Genomic DNA, 7682 nt, shown 5'->3' on the forward strand with positions numbered 1-7682 from the left:
CATGTCTTCTTTGCCGATGTTTGCCATGGGGCTGTTTTTGCTTGCAGAAGGGGTCCATGCCAAGTTTGACACGCCGCGAGCCAAGTTCTTTTGGGAAGGAACTGGCCCGCACCACAAATACCACATGGTTAAATGGGCCTGGGTGTGCCGGCCCAAGGACTTGGGCGGTCTCGGGATCACCAATTCCAAATGGCTTAACATCGCGCTGATGTGCAAATGGATTTGGAAAATCACCCAGGGGGCCTCCGGGTTGTGGGTCGATCTCCTACGGGCCAAATATTTTCCTAACGGGAATTTTTTTGAAGGAAGGGCAAGGGGCTCACAAGTTTGGAATGATCTTCAGTTGATCAAACCAGCTTTTGCCATGGGGGAAAAATTTGCGGTTGGGAACGGCAGATCCGCGCATTTTTGGACTGACCTTTGGATAGGTACTCAACCCCTTTGGATAGAATTCCGGGAGTTGTACGATATTGCCGTTGACACCGCCTAATCGGTGGCGGATGCGCTTGCCGCGACGCCACCTGAGATTCAGTTCAAACGGGAACTCAACGGACCCGAGCAGGCAAGCCTCGCGGCCTTGAGGCAACTAATCGAACCGGTAGGTCTTTCGGATCAACCTGACACGGTGAGTTGGGCGCTCACTAACTCGGGGAAATTCTCGGTGAACTCCTTATACCGCAAGTTGTGTCGAGGGCCGACACAGCCTGTGATTGCAGGATTATGGAAAGCGCGGATGCCTTTGAAGATTAAACTTTTCATATGGCAACTGTTTCACGATAGGCTTCCCACCTCCTTGAACGTAGCCAAACGTAATGGGCCGGCCACGGGTCCGTGTGCGTTATGTGGGGAACCGGAGGATGCCAATCATGTGTTTTTCCGGTGCCCGTTAGCAAGGTTTGCGTGGAGTGATGTCCGCACCGCGGCAGGTGTCCTTTGGGACCCGCGCTCGGCTACTGAGCTTTTCAACCTCCTTGATGCGATTAAGGGCCCAGTATATCGGGTTATGTGGAGTTGTGTTGGGGCACTTCTCTGGGCCTTATGGCTAACTAGGAACAAGTTTACTATAGAAGGGTGCTTCCCAAATCATCCGGCTAATATCATCTTCAAATGCAACCTTCTATTGCAGTAGTGGAGTCCTTTGGGGAGGCGCAAGGATGCTGAGCTAATCAAGACCGCCCAACAACGACTGGTGCAAGTGTATGCGATGGCTAGGGAGTCATGACTTCAGTTCTTTTGTTGCTTGACGAGCCTGCGTGCCTGTACGGGCTCTGCCCTGTAATCTCGTTTGGCGGCTTGTTTTTAGTCTCATCTGAACTTTGGTGCTCAAGCCGGCAGGGCTTTTGGTGTTGTATTAAGACTTGGTTTGTGGTACGCTGCCGTTGGGGCTTTATTAATTTAAAGCCGGACGCATCTGGCGTCTTCGTTCTAAAAAAAACATAAGTACAAAAGATTAAGCGGTTTTTCGTACATCTGTCCAAACAACCATATTTTTTCCATCTTGAAAAGAAAGGCAAATGGCCACATGTAACCTGTGGATGTGTCGATGGCCTTCATTAAATATTCACGTGGAGAAATGAGCATCTTACCAACCATGTTCGAAAAGGTTCAAAAACTTGGGCGGTAATACAAATACTCTCTTGCCCTTCCCCGCAAAAAAAAAAAATACTCTCTTGCCCTCTCCGCATGTTTCACAATGCACTTTGTAGCCTTGTAGGTGTACACGTGCTATACATATATTCCCTTCAAAAAAAATGTTGGTGCTATACTAAAATTTGGGTAGCAGTCATACACTGATTAAAATTTTGGGCCGGCCACGCTCAAGCTGGACGTTTCAGCCTTTCAGCTTCACTATATATTTTGGCCTCCTGCCCATAGCGCATGCACTTGAGTATACCACCGGGCAATATGAAAGGGGCAATGGAGGGAGAAGCGAACCCTGAGCTGAAACTCGAAGGCAACGTACCAGCCCGGTATGTCATGCCGCAGCAGGACCGCCCGTCCGCTGCCGCAGGTGTTGCGCCTATCCCCGTCATCGACCTCGGCCGCCTTTCCAGGCCTGACACCGATGGTGGTGCCGTCGAGGAGGCAGCGAAACTCCGGTGGGCGCTCGAGACCTGGGGCTTCTTCATGGTGATCTTTCTTTCACCAAAAGAAAATTAGTAATCTTTCTAGGAACAGTGCATTCTTAGGGGACTAATTTTTTGTCAAACGGTATAAGTTAGATTTTATTTGCATATCTTGTTAATTGCTCACATGCTTCCTGGTCCAGCTTTTGAAAGATTTTAACGGTGTCTTGTGGATGAGCTCATCGTGACAGTTGAACTTGGGTAACTTGAGCCATAGCTCCGGCTGACCTGATACCAGGCAAAACCAATTAAATTTTCTACCCACCTTAAACAGTGGGGACAATTGGATATTTACTAGTGTGCACATGCTGTTACTCTATACACAAGGAAAACACAATTGTTTAACATATAACAATATAATGAATAGTTGCTTTTTGGCCCTTATTTGTTATTTTGTTTTTACACATGGCATAACAAAACTACCCATGGATGATTTTTTTAAGGGCTCCTTTGATACAATGGAATTTCGTAGGATTTTTGGAGGATTTGGATCCATAGGATTTTTTTCTTGTGATGGTCGTTTGATTCGTAGGATTGAAATCCTTAGGGATTTTCCCTCCGGATTCATTTGTACTACATTTTGGAGGAAAAAAATTCATCCACTCAAACCTTTTTGTTGAATTCATTGTTTTCCTGTGCTATCAAACACTCTTCCAAATTCTATAGGGTACAAAAGGACATGACGGTCTATTTCTACATTTTCCTATTCCCGCATTTTGAGAACCATGCGAATCAAAGACGCCCTAATTTCTTTGAAATTATAAAAACACACATTATTGGTTACACCACATGATAGGACGTATACTTGCGTTGGTCTATTGCTGTGCAACTACGTGACGGACCTAAAGTTACTATCATGGGCTCCCTTGGTTTAGTGAGCTAACTAGAATCTAAATAGTCTAAAGCAAAATATTTCTTAGGTTTGCCTCAAGGCCACCATCGGTACCATGCACGAACCAAATCTGTTTCCAGTTACCCATAAGTCATAAAATCCGAATAAATTTATACTTGTATTCATCGACATGTTACTTAACCTAGCGATGTTCCATACATAGAACAATTCACTTGTATGTCATTTGGAGAAAATACAATGAAACAATTTTGAGCCCAAGATTCAAATTTTGAGACTTCTATTTTGAACCCTATTTTTACCTCTCTTTTTTTTACTTCTGTGTGCAGGATTTAAATCGTTGTATTATTTTCTAAAACATTTCATTGCCGTAAACACTTCCAATCTACACATCTGATATTCTTCACATTTTTTTTGGAATTAGGTTTTAATTATCTGAAGTAGTTTTGGCTCACTGAGAGCCATGGTGCCCCAAAGCCAAAAAACCACTATGCACCTTGTATTCTGAACCCAATTATTGATATATTCGGTTTTTCTAATCCTTTTATTTTGTACATGCAATATTTGTTATTAATTATTTCCAACTTATTTTGTCCTAGATTACTAACCATGGTATCGAGGCCTCTCTTATGGATGCGATGATGAATGCATCCAAGGAGTTCTTCGGGCAGCCTATTGAAGAGAAGCAAAAATACAACAACATAATTGATGGCAAGCGTTTTCGTCTTGAAGGGTACAGAAGTGAGCTGCTGCAATCTGAAGGCCAGACCCTCGATTGGTCTTGCCGTTTATCTCTGCAAGTAGAACCGGAAGAGGAGAGAAGTTTCCACCTTTGGCCCAAGTATCCCAAATCTTTGAGGCAAGTAATCTGGTTATCCATAGCTCACTAATAAGTAGAAGGAAATAAAACCACTATTATCTAATCATCCAGATAGCTAAATAATAAGACTGTTGAGCCAATGCATTCACACACACACACACACAAAATTTCATATAATAATTATTTTGTGCGTAGAAAATAATGTGGTAAAGATGTTTGTACCTGTAGGTATTAACAATAAGAGTGATAAAAGTGAATGTATTTTAGCCACTTACTAAAATCAAAGACTGTTAAAAGCAATAGATGGCTCAAAATTTTAGTCCCTTTGGACTTAGGCATCTGGTGGTAAAAGTGACATTTGGACCATCAATTAGGAAAATTAGCCATCAACTCATGCCAGCGCACGGGCTAGTTATTTTATAAAAAAATTATACATGGCAGAAGTATAATATTATAGAATCTGATTTTAAAATATCTATTGACTATTTGTGTGAGAAAATTTTGGTTACTACTATTACAATCCTTTTTATGTCTGCATTGAGTACTTTAGGATAGTCTTTTTTAGGGAGACTAGTTTAATAGTGTTGATAAATATAGGGCGACTCTCTTTGTTGTGGGTTGAGGATTCCCTTTTTGGTACATGGTTTTTTACTTATTTTCTAACTAGAGCTGGGTATGTTTGTTAAAAGTACGTGAAAGGGTAGGACTCTCTTTTCTTACGTCTGCTTTAGTTTTCTTTTGTACGTGATTGTTTTTCTTAATTGGGCCAAAATATATGGTATAGGTACAAACTTAATGCCTTATCTGGTTTGGCATCATAAATACTAACTCAAGTTATATTCCAACTAAAAAGGTGGAACTGGACAGCTATTATATACCATGATTTATGTTTTAATCACAACCATTGATTATTAGATCTAACGTCCGAATTAATTTGAATGATGTGGACTGATGAGGAGCTTAGTATGAAGCCTCAAATTAGTATGGAGTATATATAAAGATGTGGTTCCTTCAGATAGAAAATATTGGGAAGCAGATAGTGAAAGATAAATTTGTAGTACCAATTTGATGTTTTTTTTATCTGCTCGTCTTTCATCGGCATTCGCGTGTCTTCAGATTGGATCCTTCCGATCTACACTACTCTTCATCGGCAGCGGTTACTGTTCTAGTGCGCTGGTCCTATGGGGCCTTAGCACGACGACTTCCTGAGTATCAATTTGATGTTGATGATGAATTTTTCACACTAATGGTCATGTACATAACATTGCAGTTGCAAAGATTCTAGAGACTCGAATAGACAATCAGAGGGAATATTAGCATATCCATTTCTAATTTTGAAGGGCTCAAGTTCTAAGTGGGTATTTTAACAACATTTTGGACTACCTGCTAATGGCGAGAGAACATACGAATCTACACCAGAATATACAGAACACACGAGCAATAACCATTAACCAGCATTTAGCAAAACAAATATTTGCTCAAGCATCAAAATATTTGTGATAAACAAAGTAATAGTATGTAGCATGACCAATGAACATGGGGCTTTGAACGAGGTACAGAGCAGAGACTGGCAAATTAAATTGGGCCCTGCATGAGGTGGGGAGTGAGAGGATGGGAGGGGTGGCGGCCTTGACTTGGTGAGAAGGCTTAGCTTGAGAGAACTATAGGACCTTTGCATCAGTGATAGCTTAGAGATAATTTCTCAGTTAGCCAAGTGAGTGGTATTCTAGATTTCCCTATATTCTACCCACACTATTAACAAATTTGACATGAGACTACCCTAAGCAGGAAGCAATAGTTCCATGTGAAACATTTGTGAAACAACATATAGAAACTGAAAGAGTATGCTAATGTTTCTGTTGAATATTTGAACTTGACTTTTCCAGATCATTTCTACAGGGATGTGCTACTTCACTACGCGTCAAGAACCAAGATAATAAAAGATTGTATCATGCGAACCCTGGCAAATCTTCTAGAGCTCGATGAGGATTTCTTCATCAATAGGACCACAACCAGGGCCCGAGCTTTAGCTAGGCTAGGCTACTACCCTCCATGTCCGAGGCCTGACCTTGTTTTGGGCTTCAAGCCTCACTATGATGGTGGCGCCCTTTCAATCCTTTTCCTCGAAGAGAACGTCGGTGGCTTGTAAGTTCTGAGAAATGGAAAATGGTACAATGTTCTAGCCAAGCCTTATACATTGTTGATCAACATAGCAGAGTGCATTGAGGTAGGCACCTACAAATACAAGCTACTTCATCTACTCCCTCTATGTCAAACACTTCAGATTATGGGTCTTGGATTTATGTCATCTTACTTCACAATCTGAATTAATGTTCCAAGGAGTAATCAACAGTAAAATAAAAAGCGACACCCCTTATTTTGGGCTTCTTTTGCTAACATGGTTTTGATTGATTGGTTATATGGCTCAATAGTACTGATAAATGCTTTGCTTATTTTGTCCAAATTTTTTTAGAATGTGAATTATTGAGAAACGAAGGGTGTATTAATAAATATGGAAGAATTTGATTAATTGAATATCCTAGTGTGGCCTCTGAGTCGTCACAAAGTTGCATTTAATTTTTTTTCACGCAGATAATGAGTAATGGCATCTTCAAGAGCCCACCACATAGGGTCTTGACAAATGCAGAGAAGGAAAGGACCTCAGTAGCTATATTCTATGGCGTGGATGTGGAAACGGTGGTTGAACCAGCACCTGGTTTGTTGGATGAGAAGCGACTGGCAAGATTCAAGAAAATAAAGGCCGAGGATTAGTATCGTACTGTCTTTGGGCATTTCCACCAAGGAAAAAGGCTTATCGACACCCTGATAATTTAAGCAAAGCATTTTATATATGTTAGATTTGATTCAAGTTTTAATAGTGATTACCTATAAATGGAATAAAGAGACAGATTCTCTTATGTAAGGATGGATTTTCCTATCACCGTTGTGAAGTTCCGAGTAGCTCTTGGCCTATGCAACAACCATGAACCCTGTGGGGTTATCAAATGATGGCTTGGCTTAAGTCTTTCAGAACTATGTAATAAACTACGTATATTATATGCTACTTTTGATATTGTAATTTGAAAAGAGATATGTTCTTCTTTTCTTCCAGTTCGCCACATGGATAGCCCAGTCTTGGCATCTTCCTTTGGCCCTTATTGGTTTTAATATCTCTGCTCAAAAAAGAGAGAGAGAGGGAGAGTACAAAAGTTCACATGTATAATTTTCACCGGCCGGGGCGGAGCCACGACCAGGGCACCCAGGGCCCAGGCCCGGGGCGTAGGTTTTCCTCCGGCTATATTACTTAGGTAGAATTCGTATAGGCCCGGGGTTCAGCACACCTGCAGCCCGCAGAGCTGAAGGCCCAAGGCTGGCTGAACACGAGCCCACGCACGCACAACCCAGGCACGACCTAACTCCCTCCCGTGCGCGTGATCCAACGCTCCCTTGCCGCCTACGGCCGCCGTCCGCCACCGGCGCCCTCCCGGCCTCGTGACACCCGAGTATCCTGGTCCCTCCGCCAAGTCCCGCTGTCCTGCGCAAGCGCGGGTGCGCGGCCCCGGCCAACTGCTGCTGGCTATAGACGTGCAGTCGCCGTCAATCTTGCTATTGCAGACTAGGAGTGCAGATCAATCAACCACTAGTCAATCTTGCATCTGAAAAATCAGTTGTAATTTGTAAAACAAGGTGACTTAATTGTTTCAGTACAACTGTACAAGTTAATTGAGTCCTCCATACTTTGCTTGTGTACGTCTACTACTCTATTGGCATGTGAACTGTTGAATTCAACTAAATAAATTTTAATTGAAAATTCTGCATATATGTATTGGCAGGTGTGAATTGCTGAAGTCGATATTGATTCATTTTTGTGTCAATCATATTTCAT

At 42.1% G+C, this 7682-nt stretch overlaps 1 pseudogene; it reads left to right on the plus strand.

The window, feature by feature from the left end:
• Window positions 1-1917: 1917 nt before the first annotated feature.
• Window positions 1918-6631, plus strand: LOC119297234 (annotated as a pseudogene).
• Window positions 6632-7682: the final 1051 nt, after the last annotated feature.

This window comes from Triticum dicoccoides, chromosome 5A (assembly GCF_002162155.2).
Source record: "Triticum dicoccoides isolate Atlit2015 ecotype Zavitan chromosome 5A, WEW_v2.0, whole genome shotgun sequence".
Lineage (NCBI taxonomy): Eukaryota > Viridiplantae > Streptophyta > Magnoliopsida > Poales > Poaceae > Triticum > Triticum dicoccoides.